This window comes from Panthera leo, chromosome C1, assembly GCF_018350215.1.
Source record: "Panthera leo isolate Ple1 chromosome C1, P.leo_Ple1_pat1.1, whole genome shotgun sequence".
NCBI lineage: Eukaryota > Metazoa > Chordata > Mammalia > Carnivora > Felidae > Panthera > Panthera leo.
This window is the reverse complement of record NC_056686.1, coordinates 112,128,216-112,151,113: the sequence shown is the minus strand read 5'-3', so window position 1 is coordinate 112,151,113 and position 22,898 is coordinate 112,128,216.

The window sequence follows — 22,898 nt, the reverse complement described above, 5'->3', positions numbered from 1 at the left end:
AGATGTTCTCTCATTTAGAATTTTGATGAAACCTAATAAAGTAGGTGCTATATTTACCTGTATGCCTTATATGAAATTATTATCCCCATCCACACATGAAAAACTGCAAGTTCAATAGATTCAGTGACTATGGCCAAGACAGATACCCATCAGTATCTGGCTTCATAGTCTGCAGGTTCCAATGCATCAGCTGCCTCATCAGGAAAGTTTCTCTCCAGGAAAGACAAGGATGATAATGAAAGAGCCATGGAGGTTAGTTAATAGCAAGGGTAAAAGTCTAAAACCAGGGAGCTGAGAAGAAAAAAGGATGTTCAGCAGAGGGTAAGCCTGGCAAACGAATGAACATTGATACTTAACCCTGGGATGCTGCATCCCTGTCTATTGGGAGGAGGGAGCTGGATTGTGCCCAGTTTGGGCGCCCTCCTAGGTTACGAGCACTTTACGGAATCCTCCTTCAGGTAAGGTTGTCCCCTTTGTATTGAGAGAGATACTTGGGATAATTCCTAGAGGTAAACTGACCTGTTTCATCAATAATTATTTCCAAAAACATTTGCATTGGCGTTCTAATTACTATGCATATGTTCTGGAGAAACCGGAAATTATTTGTTTGCAAAAGACTTTAAAGCTAAGATTAATTAAAATGTAAGAATGGAGGCTTGTCCCATTTTCAGTATCTGTCAAAATACTGAGCTACCCAATCAGTGCTTCACGTCCTGGAATTTTATTTAAGTACGATGTATCTAACCGAAAACTTCTTTAATGAGGTAGGAAGCACTCTTTGTCTGAGATTATGAAAAGCCTTCATAAGTACCCAACAGTAAATTTATCCTGCTTCCAGTGATCATTTTACTGGTATCGAAGAGCTCATTAAATGCATGGCTTTTGATATCTAGTTTTCTACTTGTCCCTAAATCATTTTGTCCACTTGCCTTATTTGTTGTGAAGCGATATTTATTTATATTCTTATTATTCACCTTCCTTAAAACTATTCACGTTCTTGTGCTGATTCCTGTCAGTCAGAAAAGCAGAAAAAGTCGAGTCCCTTCCTGGAAGGAAGACAACGCTGAATGTCCTGCGGTATCAATCTCATCTCAAATCCAAGACTTCTGACGCTCAGCAGGCGTGAGCCTACTGAACTGAACACTTGGAAGTTTGGTCTGCTGCTATCCCCATACCCACATGTTGGGGAAATTTATCAGGGCCACCTATAGCCTGCTTAGAAGTTAAAAGTCTAAAAGAGACTTCATTTTTTCCCCTCTGTTTCCCTGCTTTATCGATCCACCTCTCACCGCCTCACCCTCTCTGGGAATCACCGGCTCCCCTGTGTATCAAGACGGTATAAACATTCTGAAACACCACTCCTAACATTTACATTGGTTGTGTCCAGACTACAGTGGAGGTGTGTTTTCCATGTGTCCAAATATTTCAATGTTCTAAATCAAGAAGATAGACCTGAAACATGTTATATAATCTTAACTTGAAGAATACACTTATAATTTTAAAAACTGTACTAAAATGTATAAAGCTATGATTTTTAATGTGACTGAAGTTCAGCAAAATATTAAGCTTGATTATTTCAGAATTTTTTTTAATTTAGTGACATCATCGAAAGCATATGATGTACATCCCTTATATGATATTTTTTATTATTTCTAAAAACGATATTAAGATCCACACTGTCCAGGTTTGATGTTATTCTTGTTTTTAGTTTTATAACACTGGAGTATTATAAAAGGAAACTGAAAGGAGGATTCATGATCGCTTTGTTAACAATCGTTTTTTAAGCAAGACCATGTCTTCAAACACACAGGGCATAGGCATGGTTCAGTAAGGGGTAGCTTTGCAAAGTGAGTTCTGAGGGTATCTGCCATGATCTTCTGCAGTATACGAAGCAGCTTCTTTGCTTTCCCATGTACCTCAATTCCAAGCCCTGTAGATACTGGAGTAGGCTGTACTGCAGTTGATTCTTAAAAAGGTCTTTATTTAAATATAATTTACTATAGGAAACTTGATTATGTATTCCAGAAACTCAGTCAATGGGTGTTATGAGATGTACGTAACAACATAGATACTCATGTCCTTACAAAGAAATATGTGTCCTTATTTTTTTCTCTGGATCCTTTGGATGTATACATTTCCTAGAGGATTTAAAAATGAGGTCAGACCTGGGCTTCCCGCCCAACCTGGCAGCGGAACACCAAGACTGCAACTTGCATTTGGCCTCCTTATCTTTGCCTTTGTAATATGTTCCCTGATTACCAACTAATACCTGATGTTATTAATTGTAAGAATCTTAAGGGCATTGGTTAGGAGCCTAATCAACATATTCTGAGGGCTAACAAAACACTGAGAGCTCAGTGAACCCCAAGTAAGTGTTTATTGAATATTTATTTGTAGCCAGAGATTCTTCTACAGAATAAATTTGGAATATTTGTTTTATTTTTTTAAATAAAACATTTTTAAAAAAATTTTAATGTTTTTATTTATTTTTGAGAGAGCGTGAGCAAGCAGGGGAGGGGCAGAGAGAAAGAGGGAGACACAGAATCCGAAGCAGGTTCCAGGCTGAGCTGTCAGCACAGAGCCCAAGCAGGGCTCGAACCCACAACTTGTGAGATCATAACCTGAGCTGAAGTTGGACGCTCAACGGAACTCAGGCGCCCCTAATTAAAAAAAATAATAAATAATTGTAAATAAAAATGAAATAATTTTAAATTAAAAAAATATTTATTTTTTTTAAATAAATATTTAACTGAAGTATTTTGACACACCATGTTATCTTAGTCTCAGTTGTATAACGTAGCAACTCTACTACTCTGCACCTAATGCTGTGCTCACCACAAGCATAGCTGCCTTCAGTTACCAAACACCACTAGTACAGTAACATTGACTTTATTCCCTGTGGTGTACATTTTATTCTATAACTGGAAGCTATATCTCCCCCTCCCTCTCACCCATTTTCTCATCCCCCGCCCTCCCTCCCCTCTAGCAATAAACAGTTTGTTCTCTGTATTTATGGATCTGATTCTGCCTTTTGTTTGTTTTGTCTTTTAGATTCCACATATAATTGAAATTGTACAATATTTGTCTTTCTCCATTTGACATATTTCACTTAGCATAATGCCTTCTAAGTCCACCCATGTTGTTGTAAATGGCAAGATTTCATTCTTTTTTATGGTTGAGTAATAGTCCAGTGTGTGTGTGTGTGTGTGTGTGTGTGTGTGTGTGTGTGCGCCCCATCCCCTTTATCCATTCTTTTACCTATTTTAATTTTTTGAGGAATCTCCATCTTGTTTTCCTATGGGTTGCACCAATTTACATTCCCATCAGCAGTGCATGAGGGTTTCCTTTTCTGCACATCCTCGCCAACACTTGTTATTTCTTGCCTTTCTGATTTTAGCCATTCTGACAAATGTGAGGTGATATCTCATTGTGATTTTGTTTTGCATTTCCCTGATGAGTCATACTGAGCATCTTTTTATGTATGTTTGCTAAAATATCCTTTTTTTAATTTAATTTTTTTTTTTAATTTACATCCAAATTAGTTAGCATGCAGTGCAACACTGATTTCGGGAGTAGATTCCTTAGTGTCCGTTACCCATTTAGCCCACCCCCCCTCCCACAACCCCTCCAGCAACCCTCAGTTTGTTCTCCATATTTATGAGTCTCTTCTGTTTTGTCCCCCTCCCTGTTTTTATATTATTTTTGTTTCCCTTCCCTTATGTTCATCTGTTTTGTCTCTTAAAGTCCTCATATGAGTGAAGTCATATGATTTTTGTATTTCTCCAACTGACTAATTTCACTTAGTATAATACCCTCCAGTTCCATCCACGTAGTTGCAAATGGTAAGATTTCATTCTTGAAAAAGAAAGCCAAAGCAGGAGGCATCACAATCCCAGATTTCAAGCTATACTACAAAGCTGTAATCATCAAGACAGTATGGTACTGGCACAAGAACAGACACTCAGATCAATGGAACAGAATATAACCCAGAAATGGACCCACAAACGTGTGGCCAACTAATCTTTGACAAAGCAGGAAAGAATATCCAATGGAATAAAGACAGACTCTTCAGCAAGTGGTGCTGGGAAAACTGGACAGTGACATGCAGAAGAATGAACCTGGACCACTTTCTTACACCATACACAAAAATAAACTCAAAGTGGATGAAACTCAATGTAAGACAGGAAGCCATCAAAATCGTCGAGGAGAAAGCAGACAAAAACCTCTTTGACCTCAGCCTTAGCAACTTCTTACTTGACATGTCCTAGAGGCAAGGGAAACAAAAGCAAAAAATGAACTACTGGGACCTCATCAAAATAAAAAGCTAAAATATCCTTTTGAAAAACCAAAATATAATCAATCCTCCCTCTTTCATCATCCCTATGAAACAAAGTCATTTACAAGTGAAACAGTTTGCAAATCTTGGTTCTCAAGGATTTTATATGTAATTCATGCGGATGCGAATGAAACATGTAGGTCTTCAGTCCTCTGTGGCTTGATATGAAGAGTGTGTTCTGCATAAGTCGAGAGGGGTAAGTAACAAGACCTGGAATTGTCAGGTAGTAAGTGTAAAGTGGCTTCCAAATGATGATAGAAGATTTCAGTGGTTAAAAAAAGAGGAAAAGTAGTTCAACTGAGAAAAAAGGTAAAGAAGAGATTCTTATTATGTTTTTCAAGATAATAACGTTATCAAAGACTCAGAATAAGAGAGTATTGGTGGAGAAGTCAAAAGTAGGGTTACATGGGTAAGATGAAATCAAGTAATTGTTCCAAACCTTAAGCTTAGGGGAAGAATTTGAATTTCATGGAAATTAGGCTGTCATTGAAGATTCTGAAAACCAAAATATTTTTATTTATACTAGCATACACTCTTGATAGCCATGATTAGTTTGGAAGTTAGCCTTTAAATGGAAAAGTGGTGTGTGTGTGTGTGTGTGTGTGTGTGATTCTTAATATCCATTGATGATAAATGGAGTGTAAGGAATCAGATCAAGATAAGGCCTTTGCCTCATAAACCCTTAGCTTCTCAAACTTAACATTTTCTTCTCAACTCTATGAAAAAAAAATGTCATTTCCTCATATAAGTCATGTACACCAACCGCACAGCTAATGCAGAATTGGGAGCTGGAAGCATTTCAAGGGCACTTGATATAATAGCTTCTTTTGCCTTAGTATGGTGACATTTTGGTAACATATAAAAATGTCATAGTGTGACAAATCCAAACTTAAACCAAAATAGATGAAGAGTTCGAAGTTGTAAATCACTGGAGCCAATTTTAAGTTGACTCAGTTCAGCTGAGTGTGTATTTGGTGTATTTGTTGTATTATGTCACTCAACATATGGTAAAGTGATGACTTATTCAAATTCCCTGATAAGTGCTGAGGTTTTTCAAGTTTATGGAAAAGAACAAATGATCTTTTAGCTCTCATCTTAGATAAACATAAGAAGAATTTAAAAGGAAATATTAAAAACACTACATCTTTATGCTTCTTTTAAGTATCCAATTCACATCTTTATAGCGCTGTTCAAGTATTGCTTTTTTGTGAATTCACTTGTAAAACAGTGTGTGTGTGTGTGTGTGTGTGTGTGTATGTATGTGTGTATGTATGTGTGTATGTATGTATGTGTGTGTGTGTATGTATGTGTGTAAAGAAACCTATGAAAACAGGAGGCTTTCTGCACACCAGGGATCTAAAGTAGCTTTAATGTCCTGAGGGTTCAAGATCTGCCTCATCTTGGGTCTAGAGGTTTCTCGAGGATCTCATTTATTCTCACCATTTACCATGGGTGCTAGGTTTTTGTTTTATTTTTTCTTCTGTGTGTGTATGTTCTTTTGTTTTGTTTTTTGTGGGGTTTTTTGTCTTTTTTTTTTTTTTTAGTTGTGTTATTGTTTTTGTCTTGCTTTCATTGGGTAGTCCTATTGAATACATGGGGGCTGGGAGGACTGTAACATAGGCAGGTTGAGCGACTTGACAATGTTCAGCAGCTGCAAGTGGTGACCCCAGAAATCATACCGCAAGACCTGAAAGTCCATGTGCTTAGCCACAAGTCACACAGCCTCCCACAGTTTGACAGTCTGCATCAGTGGTACTCGAGAATCAATAAAGCACTAGCATTCCAATATAACAACAGGAACAAAATTTACACAGCCTCAAACCATGCTGCAAATTGTAATACATGCTCTACTTTATGGAACATCTCTATTTCTTTTATTTGTAATAAAAACAGTATTAATTTTTAATTACATAGGGAATATATGAATCTATTCCTTTTGCTAAAAATTAAAATATTATAGATATGCAAAATTATCCTTTTACTACAGCCTTCAAGTACAGCCTCCTTCTTATCCCATCTACTTCTCTAAGACATCAATCTTATTAGCTTATTGTTAATCCTTTCAACATTTTATAATGCACTGATATTTATATTGTACACACACATGCGCGCACGCATGCAATATATTGTATTTAATTATATAAACTGCATCACCCACTAGGAATCATTTTTTCAGATGCTCTTTTATTCAACAATATATTTCTGTCTGTTTCAACATGATAAATACTACATAATATTCCTACGTATAAATATAGCAGTTTTGCAATTACATTCTTAATAAATTTTGTTTTGTTTTTGTTTCAGTAAGGATCCTCTTTCAGACCTTACTGTATATATGTATGACTTCTTTTAAAAGGATGCCTCAAAAACTTACTGGATCATGTGGTATTCATACTTTGTATTTTGATAGCAATTCCAAATTGCCATTAAATTTATTCTCCCATGGCAATGCATAGGAGTTTCAATTTCCTCAGTCACAGAGACTTGATACTATCAAACATTTTAATGTATGTATTCTGATACACGGAAAATGGTATTGCTTAATCTGATTTCTAGTAACTAAGAAAATCGTATTCAATGTAGTAACACATGTTTTTTTAAATTCTTTGTAATTTGTCTGTTTCTGTTCATTGCTCGTTTTTCTAGATGTTTGGTTGCCTTTTCTTTATTGCTTTGTGGTTCTTAATGCACTGATCACAAATTTTTACCTGATAATAATCGTATTTTCTAGCTATAAGGGTAAGGGGTGAGGTTATTTTATTTTGCATTTTTCTTAATCTTGACTTCAAATTTTGGAGAGTTAAATTACAACTAGTTTTTCAAGAAAACTATGGACTATAGGCAAATACTGCTTTGAATAAAATCACTCAACAAACTCTTACCTTTTTTTTTTAAGTTTTATTTACTTATTTAAGAGAGAGAGCGTGAGCAAGGGAAGGGCAGAGAGAGGGATAGAGAGAATCCCAAGCAGGCTCCGTGCTGTCAGCACAGAGCCTGATGTGGGGCTCAAACTCAAAGAACCTTGAGATCATGACCTGAGCTGAAATCAAGAGTCGGATGCTTAACTGACTGAGCCACCCAGATGCCCCAATAGAATCTTACTTTTAAAACAATTGTATCATGTGGCATCTGGGTGGATCAGTTGGTTAAGCGTCTGACTTTGGCTCAGATCATGATCTCATGGTTGGTGGGTTGGAAACCCGCATCGGCTCTGTGCTGACAGCTTGCTCAGAGCCTGAAGCCTGCTCCCAGTGCTGTGTCTCCTTGCTCTCTGCCCATACTCTGCCCATACTCTGCCTCTCTCTGCCTCTCAAAAATAAATAAATAAATAAATAAATAAATAAATAAATAAAGTAATAATAAATAAAAAAAAATGTATCAATCAAAGAATGTATGAAATTTGCATTTTTGAAAACTTGGCTAGCATCTTGCTTTTAAATCATAAGGCACAACAGAGAACAATGTAGATTAGCATTAGGGATAATTAGATCCTGATAATTTTGCTGCTTCAAACTTGGCAAATGAGAATATTATTAACGTCTAGCAAGGGATGTGTTGGTATTGGTTTCACTGGGTTTTAGGCAACTGGAGTACAACCTAAAGGCAGCAGATGCCTGGGCAGCCCAGGGCTTAACCTAAAAGACAGATGGGAGGTAGGAGAGACATAGTTGTTGAAAAGGATGCAGTGATGAAGAGAAACAAATGTGGTCAAGGACTCACAAAGGAGAAACACACACACACACACACACACACACACATACACACACACAGAAGATCTATACTTTAACAGGGGGTAGCAGCACACATTAATGAAAGTGTTTGCTAATCTAGCTCAGTAAAAGTGAGCTCAGACCTTCTATTTATAGACATTGCCTAAAGAACAACTCCTGGAAAAAGTGCATAGTTTTCTTATGAGATTATTAAAAATGATGCAATTGGCATAAACAGAAAAACCAATTTGATCAAGAACCCAGGAGGAGTATGAGATAAGAAGACAAAAGTGTCCAGTGCACACAGTGTTAGTATCCTCTGGTGTACTACATGTGTATATATTTGTTTTCAAGCTTGAATCTTATCCATTAGGTTTTCAATATGGCTACAACCAAGCAACAAAAGGATCAAGACAAGATATAAATAAAATCCAGAGCCTCCTTTTCCAAGCATCTAGGAGAACTCTTTAAACAGATGGTTCTTAAATACGTTTAAGGGCACACACAAGTTACCCCTACAAGGGTGGCCCACCTAAGTGTTCACTGAAACCACCCACTATTTATTGTCCTTTTTCAGCTTCCCTGGTGCTTTAACCTCTCCTCATCTCAGATCCTGTTAACTCAGACCATTGAAAGGTTTTTGGACAGTTGGCATATAAATTACTATGATGTGTTTTGCTGGAATGTGGAGCGAGTGGTAGGACAGAATGTCTAGAGAGAGATCTCCTGATATCCCAGCACAGAGGGAAAGCCTTGCATTTCAACAATGGGAGCAGATGATACATGAAATATTCAGAAAGCCAGTTCATAGCAACTCAGGAAAGAAGAAAGAAATGTGATAATGAAGAAAAAAAGTTAATTCTCTGAATTCTGTTAGTTGTGTCAGTCTAACTTTATTAAATCAGAACACAACACATATTACTGACACTGTATAAGCACATGAGGTAATAGCACCAATAGAATCAGCACGACACTTGTGTGTTTGAATTTAACAGATAGTATAAATAATTACCACACAGCATAGTGGTTCAGACAGTTTCAGTTTGTATCGAATGGGGAACTTCAACATAACTTTGAAATAATTGTCCCATGTAGAAACCCTTCATTATAGCAGACCCTGTGCTTTCTAAAATGTTTTGGAGACTGTAAAAATATCCCATCCATAAGATACCAAATACACCAAAACCTTGGTCTGCGAGCATAATTCATTCTAGAAACATGCTTGTAATCCCAAGCACTTGCAATATCAAAGGAAATTTCAAGAACCAATGGCTCAGTTGTGATCATGTGACGTTCAGCATCATGTACTACTTGTATTGCAAGACATTGCTTGTTTATCAGGTTAAAATTAGAAATGTTTGCTCGTCTTGTGAAATACTAGCAGAACAAGTTACTCACAATCCGAGATTTAATGTATCTGGATAATCACAGAGGATTTCACTCAAGAAAGTTTTGTTTGTTTTTTTTTTCCAATACCTTTTGCAAATATGTGAATGATGCAATCTGGAGAAGTCACCCAGGCTTCTAGCCGGCTAGAATGGGACAGAATTGGGGCAAAGTTTGGGTGTATGTTACCAGAAGGTAGCTCCATGAGATGGAAAAGACAAAACATATCAAAACAACAGGAGGGTAAGGGCTGAGGCTCAAGCTGAAGCAGCCTATCCAAACGTGCTGTGAGATCCGGGAAACCGATTTCATTCTGGATCATGGAAATGAACTGAAAAGGGTAATGAATAGTTTTCAGGGTGCTTTCTCATATAATCACTTGGGTCCTCAAAAGCATTCCATACAGGATTTCTAAATGGAAACAATACTTTCTTATGAGAGTTTTAGATTAAAGTGAAGTGTAAATAAGTAAAATGTCTACAATAATGCCTAACCTGCTATAAGTGTTTAATTGTGCATTTTGACACTTATTTTCCAGGTGCATATTTGCCACTGCAGAAGTATAAACAAATAAATACCAGCTTAGGCTCTGAGTTTTGCTTGCAAAGCTGCATCTCCCTTCCTGGTCCTTGGAAGGCTGTACTATCGCAGTGTCTGATGATCTTAAGCTTAACCGGTATGTATACCTGCCTGGTTCTCAACGTTTTTTTTTCCCCAGTGAAATCACATGAACTCCCAAGGCAATGACATTGTAACTTGTTTCAATGATGCCAGACACTACACCAGGCATCTAAAGATAAAGGTTGTTGGTAACGTGGGGATACCAGAGGAGCATGCTGGGTCTTATTGCCTTTAAATGGAGTTACATGAATTTTGCTGTCCATGAAAATTCGCACAAAATGATGGGTTGGTTCATTAAGCGACTGTCTGCATTGTCACTCAGCTCAGGCCTTGCAGAAATCAGATTCTTGCAAACTGTCAATTAGAAGGGATTAACATCTGTCCTGAAGATGTTACTCTGGGCACATTTCACAAGACTTAAAGTAGCCACTTCTTTACTTTGCTTTTATTCCTTTACCGAGCGACTGACACAGAAATACAGAATTCTATTCTTCCCGGCATAACACCCCCATTATTCGATATTGTTTTTCTATACTGTTATTAAATAGCAATTATCCCTGCATAGTTAAAGCCTGTTAAAATGCATATTTACTAAACCCGTGTTGGACAATTTTTGTAGCATTATTAATTTCATTAGAGTAAAAATGAGAATCCCTTTCAGTTAGTTAACTCTCCTATGTATTGCTAAAGCACCTTTCTCAGCAAATCAGAATTATAGACATTTAAAATTAGAATGGACCTTAAAAACCACCTACCTCAGGAAAGGACGATGATAATACATGGGATCTTATTTTCTGCCAGATAGTATTAAATGCTCTACCTGCATCGAAGACAATGGTTCTGAAACGGGCTTCCGTGAGAGCCAGCTGGGAGCTTTACTTCCGGAAGACTGGACCTTGGGGATGAAATAAACTGTCTGGATTATCCGCTGTATGCCCAAGTTGGAGAAGCAATACTTTTGGAAATGGAGCTACCACATTTTCATTTTGTGTATTGAGAAAATTGAAGGCAGTAGGTAGTAGGTTTCTGGAGGGCACAGAGCCAGGAAGCAGTAGTCAGTATCCAAACTTCCTTTGGCAGAGACTGACGGAGAGGTCCACTTTGCAACTCCACTCAGTGAGTCAGCCATCAAACCGGCCAGATGAACTAGCAATGAATGGCTATTTGGAAGACCACATGGAGACAGAGGATGAGATCACAATGTGACCCGTGGAAACGATCATGAACAACTGCTGATGTCTGCCGTACACGCAGGCGCAGTTACTCCGATTTCTTCGATTTAAAAAATAGTTCAGGAGAAGGTATGTTTTCATTCAACCAGACCATTGCCGTTAGCAGTTTTTAGTGAGACTTCAAGCCCTAGGAATGTCTTGTGTGCTCCTTAAAGAGTGTTAAATTAAAGGTAAAGACCAGTCTAGTGAATCAAGAGCCAGAACACAAATTCCACTACCTGCCCTGAAATTAACCTGTGTGAACTTGGCCAAGATACCTTTCCATTGCTGGATTGCTGGATAGCAGTTTTCTCAGGACAAAAGTGAGTTATTTGGACTCCGTCATCAGAAAGTTTTCTTCCTAATCTAATATGGTTAATGCTCCATAATTTGACAATGATGGCTCTCTCAGTTTAAGGCTAATACTCTGACCCAAAACCCTAGTATTTGATTATTTCCAGAAACATTAACCACTTACTTAGTCTCTCAGAATATGCTGAAACAAATATATGAAGGAACACATTGTCAGTGTAGTTCATATCACTGGCACCTGTATTTTGGTGAATGGAAGAAGGGAGATAACTGTATAAAGGATTCTACACAAGTAGTGAAACCTAATAATCTAAAATTACTTGCAAATTATATGGCATTTTTCACATTTAAAGATAAGATGGGTGGGAAATAAAAGGTAAAGAATTTATGCAAGGGGAGCCTGAGTGGCTCAGTTGGTTAAGCGCCCAACTTTGGCTCGGGCCATGATCTCATAGCTCGTTAGTTCGAGCCCTGTGACGGGCTCTGTGCTGACAGCTCAGAGCCTGGAGCCTGCTTCGAATTCTGTGTCTCCCTCTCTCTGTCCCTTACCTGCTTATGCTCTGTCTCTCAAAAATAAACATTAAATTTAAAAAAATAATAATTTATGCAAAAAATGTAATTGTTAGTGATAGATCCATGTGTAGAGATTGACCAGGCATTTTGGTCACTTGTTTATAGGATACTTCTTTTAAAATTCCTTTTTGTCCCTTCTTTAATTTCTCATGAAGTAAAGGGCCGTGAAATAGTTCTATTTATTTTTCTGGCTTTTATGCAAATAGATTCCCAACCAAGTGGTTTCATAAAAGTAGACAAGACATGAAGCCACATCACCATCCCCACAGCCTAATAATCACCCTCTAAAGCAGTGCAGTCTTGTTCCACAAGATCCTGGGATGTGAAAAGTTACTTAAACACTTCAGGCCTCAGTTCTGTCATCTCTAAAATGAGTATAGCAACAGAATAATACCTTATGGATTGTTGTGAGGATTGAATTATATTATGGGCATATCAAAAGTGGTCAACAAATTCTGGACATCTATCTCTAAATATGTGGTACTGACAAGGTTGGAAACAGCCTGTCAAAGCATGACAAAGATTACGGTAATTGTATGTGGCACAGCTAAAATTAAAGCCCATGCTTCCAGACTCCCAGGTCAAAACCCTTCCTGAGTTACCAAACTACTATATATTCATGTGGCTCCCCGGGAACTCTTACCACAGGGAAAAGTCTAATGCACCCTAGAACTAGAACATTTAGAGTTAAGAGTTATCCTTTCCACCATCTTCTGTTCCACTTTGGCAGAACTGCTTACTCCCCAGGGCACTTGACATAGAAGACTGAGCAAGACTCATTACATGGAGAATAGGAACCTCTTTTATGTTTCAATGCTCCCATCTCTCAGTCCCTTGCGTCTGGTTCTCTTTTCTGGTTACAAGGTTGATCAAGAGATCCTGCCCCAACCCCACGCATTATGCATTATTCCCCAGCCTATCACACCTTCCCCACATCCTTCCTCTAAATCTTATTTTCTAAATTCATAGCCCAGCTTCTGAATCCTGGCTTGCATTAATATGCATCCCACCCTCTTTCTAATCTCTAATCTTTCCCATTGGCTGTTTTTCAGACTGCATCTTATTTTTGCAGATCACGTATTTTACATATCTCTGCCACCGATATCTGCCTCCCTGATGCTGCTTCCCATTCTGTTAAGGGGAAAATAACCCTGTCCCCTCCAACCCCACTGTCACCCAACTGAAATCAGAGAAAGGGACTGAGCAAAGCACACAATTATTGAAAAGAAATGTCCTTAACAGTCATCATTTCTCAACGTGGCTATGACTCCAATCCACAAAGGCAGAATTCTTTGATTACTATCATCAAAAGCCCATTACTCTAAAGAGGACAGTATACATTTTGAATGATGCTATTAAGGTGTTTTTGTGGCTGAAGTTGCTAAATAGTGAGTACTTTAGTCCCGTCCAGTCATGCAGGGAGCATTGAAATATTTAAAATACGAGGCAATCAGGCACTGAACCTAATATTTACTCTCTGAATCACTTAGCTGTATTTCATCAGCTCCCCTGGTCTTCTGAATTTTCATCAACAGAACATACATCATGAAATCCTCTAGTGCGGGGGAAGGTCATAACAACACCTTCCAGTGACTTCCATGGTGATGGCATTAAAATCTGAAGATACATTCATTTTCTGCGATACGCTGTTCCCTTGTGAAATGTGGATAGACCAAGGGTTCATCCTGAAGAAAATCAGACCAATCTTTTTTCTCTGCTCTTAAATCATGCAGAACTTGTCACCACCTTCTGTATTCACTTTGCATAATACTATTTTCCTTCCCTCTTGCACATCTCCCCTCCCCGCTGCACCCCCCTGTATTCATATACTGATCAGGCAGGATAAGTGAGCTCAACATATATCTTAAAAAATCATGACTGCGTTCATTTTCTAAGTCCTTGAGTTTATATCTAGCAATAAGTAATTTACCCCAGAGAGAAAGCTTCACTGAGCTTACCACTGAAAGGGCATAGAGAGAGGTGAAGCATAGGGAGACCACAGAAACTCCATGGAAAAAGGACTGGTTACAGAGAGGCTGACTTTGAGTTTCAGCTCTGCCACTTTGCAACTGTGGGACTTTGGCAAACTGTTTAATCCATCAAGGCATTTAGTTTCTTATCAGTACACTGAGGGCTGTTGAAAAGTAAAAGATAAAATTGATAATGTAGAGAAAAACATCTTAAATGGTCAATTAGTCTGAGTTTTATGGGCACAATCCTAAACATTAAGTTTATTTTAATGTTTATGCATTTTCAAAAGAGACAGGAAGACAGAGCATGACCAGAAGAGGGGCAGAGAGAAAGAGAGGGAGACACAGAATCCAAAGCAGGCTCCAGGCTCCGAGCTGTCAACACAGAGCCTGACATGGAGCTTGAACTCACCAACCGTGAGATCATGACCTGAGCTGAAGTCAGACACTTCACCGACTGAGCCACACAGGCGCCCCAAGCTTGTTTTACATTAAACAGTACTCTTATTGAGGATAAGGTTGTATCATTCATTTTTGTGTTGTTTGACTATAAACATTGGTTGGTGGATGTAATTTATTATTGATTTGAGCTTTCGAAAGTGCACTTGAAATTCGATTCTTTTCTCTCCCTGCTACATTTCTCTAAACAAGAGAGTACAATTTTTAACTTTGTTATTTGTAAAAAATGGCATTAGTCATACAGACTTCGCAGGTACGAAATCAGCATGAAGTGAAACTCATGTGTGAACACCTGAGAAGCAAGTGTCTAGCACATGGTATACATATTTCGATCAAATCTATTTCCCATTTTTTTCTCCTAAATTGCACTGGGTTTAGATAAATGTGTTACAATAGAAATAAAAGTATTTTAAAGTATCCTAGATTTTAAAAATACAGAATGGAGGGGGAAAGTGACAATTACAGTAGAGATGATGTTTATCTTTGACTAGGATCAATACAAAGTATACAATTTCAACACTGGCACAGGCAAAATTCACATGAAGCCCCGATATTTATATGGCACCTGATTGTTAACAATTACTTTGACCTTTGGGCTGTATGGCTGACGGTCACTAGAGGCCAATTTTAAAGGAATTTCATCCTTTTCTGTTCCTTAAATTGTGGATCGAGGACATATGTTATTATTTACAACCTGTGGAGAAATGAGGAAACAGTGGAATATATTTGATTGGGTCAAGATTTGAAATAATAAAAAATACATTTTAATTAGAACTTGAGAAATGTAGGCCCGACCTCGGAGTCAAAATCATGATATCACAATTATGTAGTAAAAACTGTTCTTATTGCAAAATTCTCAAGAAGCATGCTTCTACAAAGCAGTAATTCTTTGTGATATTAATAGATGTCATAAGAGGGAAATATCAACGGGAAATGTTGTTAAAAACAATTAAGCCCCTTTACCGCAGGAATATAGTGCCTTTGATATGCTGACAACACAATAATATAATTGAAATGACAGAAAAAACTCCATAATGTGCCTAGGTCTGAAACTGTTCTAGCCAACTTACCATTCTTTTCCCGGTTGCTTATAAAACTCTACCTAGCATGGCCTTCCAAGCCCCCTTCCCTATATCCATGGCCAACATGCCCTACCTCAGAGCTCTGCACCTGTCATTTCCTCTTCTCCCATATGTATCCATGTTTCCTTCCTTTATTTCATTCATGCGGCTGCTCAAATGACATCCTCACAGATTCTTTGCTCTCCACAAAGTATGAAATGGCATCCCAGGTTACCCTTTATCACGTCCCTGTTCTTTCTTCCTTCCTCTTTCCCTTCCTTCCTTCCTTCCTTCCCTCCTTTCTTCCTTCTTTCCTTCCTTAATTCTTCCTTTCTTCCCTTTCCTTTCCTTCCTCCTTCCCTCCCTACTTTCTCTTTCTTTCTTTCTTTCTTTCTATTAAATTTTGGTAGCACTTCATTTGTGTCATGATAAGGGGGCAAAAGGCAAACCGACAAAACACAAGCTGACACCCTGCACCCCTCCCCCCTCTCCGCCTCCCCCCAGCCTTGTGATGTGCTGACTCCTCAAGCACTCCAGGCTGCCCAAAAGGAAAAGGAAAAACAAATGGTTAATTGATGGAGATCACCATCATGCTGGACATGAGTCTCCATCAGTTTGCAACTGTCTTAATGATTTACAACAACAACATCAACAGACAAAAAAACAAAAAACAAAAAAACTACCAATGGAAAGACCTCCAGAAGCCTAGACTTGATTTCCTAGAGCCTTAACATCATCTTTCCATCCATAGACTAGAACATCTTGTATAGTCAGACACTTTTCTCAATGCACTTCTTTTTGTCCCCTGTCCCCTTGCTATAATAAAAACACCTTTTGGCACCAAAAATGACTCAAAAATTTTCTTGGCAATTTTCTCATGGACCCAAACTTCAGACCACATCAATTAGACTATATCTATATGTTTTTTTTTCCCTTAATTATCTTATTCTCCAATCTGACCCGTAAGTACAGGGCCTTTGTCTCTTTGGCTCATTGCTGAATTCCAAGCCCTGGACCAGTAGTCGTTACACAGCAGATGTTCAATAAATCATTGTTGAGATCAGGACCTGAGCTGAAATCAAGAGTAGGGACTTCTTACCATCAGATAAAAGAAGTCAAGAAGTTAAAGGCTTTATACTCGTAGAAGGTAAACCTTCATAGTTTTCCCCCCAACCTGGCTCACACAAAGGAGCTGTCTGCAAGGGCTTTTGTTCAAAGGTCAGGTTAGAGGGAAATTGCTTATACAACTACTGCTTCAAGGCTGGGGGGGAAAACAGGATGATCCCAAGGCCCAGAGGAAAACCTATTATAGCATTTGCCCTGGCTGCTCCCTTAGCAGGCAGTTTTAGAATACAACACAGGCAGTTAAGCAGGAATTTACCAAAACAGAATAATTACAACCCACTGAGACTTGAAATTAAATCAACAATATGAAAGGAACCAAAAACAGGACATCAGATAGCTGAGGAATTCAAGCTTTGAAGATAACCAGAGAACATGGCATCAGGTTTGCAAATTGTCAGATAAAGTCATGAGAATTTGAGAATATGTTTCCAAAATTAAAATTTAAAACATTTAGGAGCTCCTGGGTGGCTCCATCGGTTGAGCATCCAACTTAGGCTCAGGTAATGATCTCACAGTTCTTAGGTTCGAGCCCCGCACCTGGCTTTATGCTGTCAGCTCGGAGCCTAGAGCCCGCTTCAGATTCTGTGTCTCCCTCGCGCTCCACCCTTCCCCTGCTCACACTCTGCGTGTCTCTCTCTCTCTCTCTCAAAAATAAATAAACATTTAAAAAAGTTTAAAAAAATAAAAAGATTTAAAAAATTTAACAGACAGCATTCTAACAGAATGGATACAAATGATGAGTCAGCTAGTGAGTTGGTAGGTGAATCAAAGTAACTTCGTCTATAGCGTAGCACAAACAGACTGAGACGTGATATGCCAAAAAACAAATTGATGAAGAATAAAGTCTAGAATAACAGATATCTCAGATTCAGCTGGGCAGATTCTTGTATTCAATAAAGTCAGTGTTTAGTTGAAAAATAGAATTAAGACACATACAAAAGTATTTTTAAGGAATATGGGAGCTTCACGCTCCCAATGGTAGTTATAAATGGCAGTATCTTCCAGACCTTTAGGGACATGTTAGTATGCCCGCTATATTTGAGGAAGAAATGCTTTCATGGGGCTCGGTCTATTGGGTGTATTGTGAAGATATCATCAGTGCTTTCTAGAAAAACTCTATCCATTTCTGTCACATGAACCCATGCATGTTTCTGTTTCGTATCTGTGTATATTTACAGTGGTCAATGGAAAAGAGTCACAAATGAACACTGAATGCCTGTTTTTGAAATGGTGATACATCATCTGGGAGAAGTGAATGGAAGAAGCAGCAGCAGAAAAGAATGTGAAAAAAGAATAACAACAAAAAAACACCTTCTTCACAGAGTAAGGCTGTTTCACCTCAGGGAGACCTAAGGGCCACTCGCCAGGAGAATGATTTTTCTCTTCCTGTGTCTTCTGTCAGGATGCAGACATAATTTGGTGATGTATTTGTCTCTTGATGTGCTATCTTAAGAACGATTCTCCAAGGGAAATTTAACCTGCTGTGTCTGATCATCTTAACTCACTGGCAGAGTCTGTTCTCTGAGGACTTTAATGCCCACAAAGCTGACAGAACCTTTCCAATCAGTGAGCAGGGGCTCCTACTTTCTCCAGAAATCACACAAAGATAACTTCAAAGGACCCATGTTAAAATAGAATATTAGGTCTTGAGATATTTGAATGGTGCCTGAACCAGAGTCAGTGAACCATTCCCTCCCTCACTTTATATTCCAACAGCTCTTTAGGAGATCAAATGTCTGAATGAGAAAGATCATTAAAAAGTGATTTGTGTCTACAAAACCAGGAAATAATCCTGCTAAATAGAGAGAACCACATGGGGTGCAAAGCATACATCCTCATTCATTTTGCAATTTGGGTTGTTAGACACATTTAATATTTCACGAAATGGTGTGTAAAAAAAATAATCTGCGGACCTCATCACCCTAAAATTCTCTTTCAAACACAGCTCAGTCTCTTTCTAGAGGGTGTGATGTCAGTGCAGGAGCTGTGAGAGAAGCCAGATCTGTAAGAACCCTATTTCTTGGGAATGTTCAAGCAGTTTAAAAGGCAAAACTCTAAGAAATGTTCCTTTCCAACTACGGGGTGAATTCTTTTCTTAAAGTTGTCATAGACCATTAAGTTCCATCTTCTGCAAGGCATGGGGACTGCTAGGGGGCAAGGGAGGAAGCAGAGAAGTAACCATCTTTTTCACAAGACCATGATTATTAATCTAAATGTAATTGGAGATAGATGGGGACTGTGAAGCTTAGTCTACCACATCTTGTGACAATAACGTGAGACGGGAGGATTATCTGATGCCTAAGGGGTGTTGGAAACACTAAACCTTGTTTTTAATCATGTAGAATAGGAAAATGAGATGGCTTTTTGGAGTTGGAGAATTCAATTAGATTCTTTCTTCTGCTGCTTATTACTTATTCAACCTAGGGTAATGTCAGTAGACTATCTCTCAGTTTAGGGTTGTTGGGATAGTTTTTAACATAGTGCATATAAAATGCTTCACACAATGAATGGCACATAAAAGTCACTGAGAGATTGCTAGCAATATGGGAGCAGTGAGTAGGAGAAGCAGAAGCATTTGTAATGATTGTGATTCACTCTAAAGGAACTTAAGAGGCCAATGGTATCTCTATAATAGCAGATAAAGTGATTGTCACTTGCTTCATTATCATTCTTAATCTGATCTCCTCTTACCTTTTGTGGTCTTGTCTCACAATATTTTGCATATAATATCTATCTCCTCAGTTGGTCTCCTTTGTCCCTAGAAATATCCTCCATTTTTCAACCAAAATATCATGGGTCAAATCGGTCTACCAACCCAACTGCACATGCTCTCTCTTCTCTGCTTTTGTTCAGGTCCTGCTCAAATGACGTCTTCTCAAGAAGTCATCCCGTGAGTCATGCTACATTGCTCAACAAAAGAGCTTTCTGGACACTCACTGCTGGTCATGTACCTAACACCTGGTGTGTTGTGATGCATATAGATCTTTCTTTTTTTTTTTAATGTTTATTTTTGAGACAGAGAGAGACAGAGCATGAATGGGGGAGGGAGACACAGAATCTGAAGCTGGCTCCAGGCTCTGAGCTGTCAGCACAGAGCCCGACGCGGGGCTCGAACTCATGGACCATGAGATCGTGACCTGAGCCGAAGTCGGACGCTTAACCGACTGAGCCACGCAGGCACCCCTATAGACCTTTCAATAGTCTCAGCTAGATTGTCAGCTGTTTTAGTGTGGAAGCCACATTATTTAGTTATGTCTCCTGGAGTACATGTTTATATTTTATTTTATTTATTTATTTATTTATTTATTTTATTTTATTTTTGAGACAGAGAGAGACAGAGCATGAATGGGGGAGAGTCAGAGAGAGAGGGAGACAGAATCTGAAACAGGCTCCAGGCTCTGAGCAATCAGCACAGAGCCCGACGCGGGGCTCGAACTCACATACCGCGAGATTGTGACCTGAGCCGAAGTCTGACGCTTAACCGACTGAGCCACCCAGGCGCCCCTGGAGTACATGTTTAATAAGGAATGGTGATGTTGATTTTCGTTTAGTGATAAATAAATATGACAACTGGTCACTAGACTTTAAAATCTTGGCAATTACTTCTTTTTTTTAACATTTTTTTAACATTTATTCATTTTTTGAGAGACAGAGACAGTGCAAGTGGGGGAGAAACAGAGAGAGGGAGACACAGAGTCTGAAGCAGGCTCTAGGTTCTGAGCTGTCAGCACAGAGTCTGACCTGGGGCCAGAACTCACGAGGCGTGAGATTATGACCTGAGCCAAAGTCAGAGGCTTAGCCAACTGAGCCACCCAGGCACCCCACTTGTCAATGACTTCTTTTTTTTTTTTTAATTTTTTTTTAACGTTTATTTATTTTTGAGACAGAGAGAGACAGAGCATGAATGGGGGAGGGGCAGAGAGAGGGAGACACAGAATCTGAAATGCGCTCCAGGCTCTGAGCTGTCAGCACAGAGCCCGACGCGGGGCTTGAACTCACAGACTGTGAGATCATGACCTGAGCCGAAGTCGGCGGCTTAACCGACTGAGCCACCCAGGCGCCCCTCAATGACTTCTTATGAAAAGTAGAAAACTGGGTGCCTGGGTGGCTCAGTTAAGTGATTGACTCTTGATATCAGTTCTGGTCATGATCTCATGATGATGAGATCGAGCCCTGCATCAAGTTCTGTACTGAGTGTGGAACAAGCCTGCTTAAGATTCATTCTCTCTCTCTCTCTCTCTCTCTCCTCTTCCCCCACCTCAAAATAAATAAATAAACTTAAAAAAAAAAGAAAAGAAACATAGGAAACTATTTTTTCAACATCATTTTATTTTTATTTCATTTTTATTTTCATGAAATCATGCATTTTTAAGATATATTTTTTTTTTACATTCTTTATTGAGTGGGCCTGGAACCATGCTAATTGCTAGGAAAATGTTGGTAAGAAGGACCACCATCGTCCACACCGTTGGGACACACAAAACCAAACTAATCAGAAATATAAAGATCCACTTACTCTGTGGCAAGGTCAGTGCCCCCGTAGAGATGCACAAAGCCAGAAGTAGCTCTTGGGAGAGATGGGGAATGGAGGGAGACAGACAGGCAGGCAGGCATGCACACAGACATTCTGAAAAGGGGCTGTCTGATATCCTTCACTCTTTCCTTCAGATGTAGGTTCCCATCTGGAGCCATTTCTCTTGGTTCTGAAAACTATTTTCAGCAATTCTTTTTTTTTTATACGTTTATTTTATTTTTGAGACAGAGAGAGACAGAGCATGAAGAGGGGAGGGGCAGAGAGGGAGACACAGAATCTGAAACGGGCTCCAGGCTCTGAGCTGTCAGCACAGAGCCCGACGCGGGGCTCGAACTCATGGACCGTGAGATCATGACCTGAGCCACCCAGGCGCCCCTATATTCAGCAATTCTTGTAGTCCATGTCTGACACAGATAAATTCTTCCACTTTTGTTTGAGGCAAAATGCAAGCATTTCAGCTTCATCTTTTAAAATCAAATTGGTGGGGGCGCCTGGGTGGCTCAGTCGGTTGAGCGTCCGACTTCAGCTCAGGTCATGATCTCATGGTCTGTGACTTTGAGCTCCGCGTCCGGCTCTGTGCTGACAGCTCAGAGCTTGGAGCCCGTTTCAGATTCTGTGTCTCCCTCTCTCTGCCCCTCCCCCACTCATGCTCTGTCTCTCTCTGCCAAAAATTAATAAAAGTTAAAAAAATTAAAATCAAATTGATGAAGTGTAGTTGTACATACACTAAAGTGTCCCCCTATTTTAATGAATTTGGGTGAGTATATACATCATGGAAGCAACCCAAAATCAAGATATAGAATACTTCTATCAGGTCAAAAAAAAAAAAAATCCTTTGTACACCAACCCAGTCAAGCTGCTATGCCTGAAATAATCACTGATCTACTTTGTAACTATCAATTTAAATTATCTTCTATTGATCGAATTATCTCTTTGAGTTTTAAATAAATAGACTCATACAGGATGTACAGGTTTGTGTCAGTCTTCTTTTGTCTACTATAATGTTTCTGAGATTCATTATTGCTGCTGGCATCAACAAACATGTAGCGGTTTCTACATTTTTATTCCTCGGTAGTATTCTATTATGTGACTATGCTATAGTTGGTTTCTCCATTTCCTTGTTGATGAATTTGAGTCCAGTTTTTAGAGGTTTTGGAGAGAGCTTCTATGAACACTTGTGTACCAGTCTTTGTGTGGATATGATTCTAATTCCCTTCAGTATATACCAAGCTTATAATTGCTAGGTCATATGATAAAATGTTACATTTTACTAGAAACTGTTAAACTATTTTCCAAAGAGATTGTATGGGTTTACGTTTCACACCCCTCCTCCAGCAATGTTGCCATACATAAGTAGGATAAAGCCCTATCTTCTACTTCCAAAAACTGAATCTATGTATATTGGCTGACTTATATTGACTCCACTTGAGTATGGATCATATTTTCTTCCTTCTTTGTATATTTTACAAATTTTGACAGCATGCCAGGCATTATATGCAATTGAACAATGAAGACAAAAATAAATACATTTACCTTCAAAAAAACAGCACCTACTTTCCTTTTGCAGTTTGCTCGTATGGGAGAATGGGTCCAGCTTCCG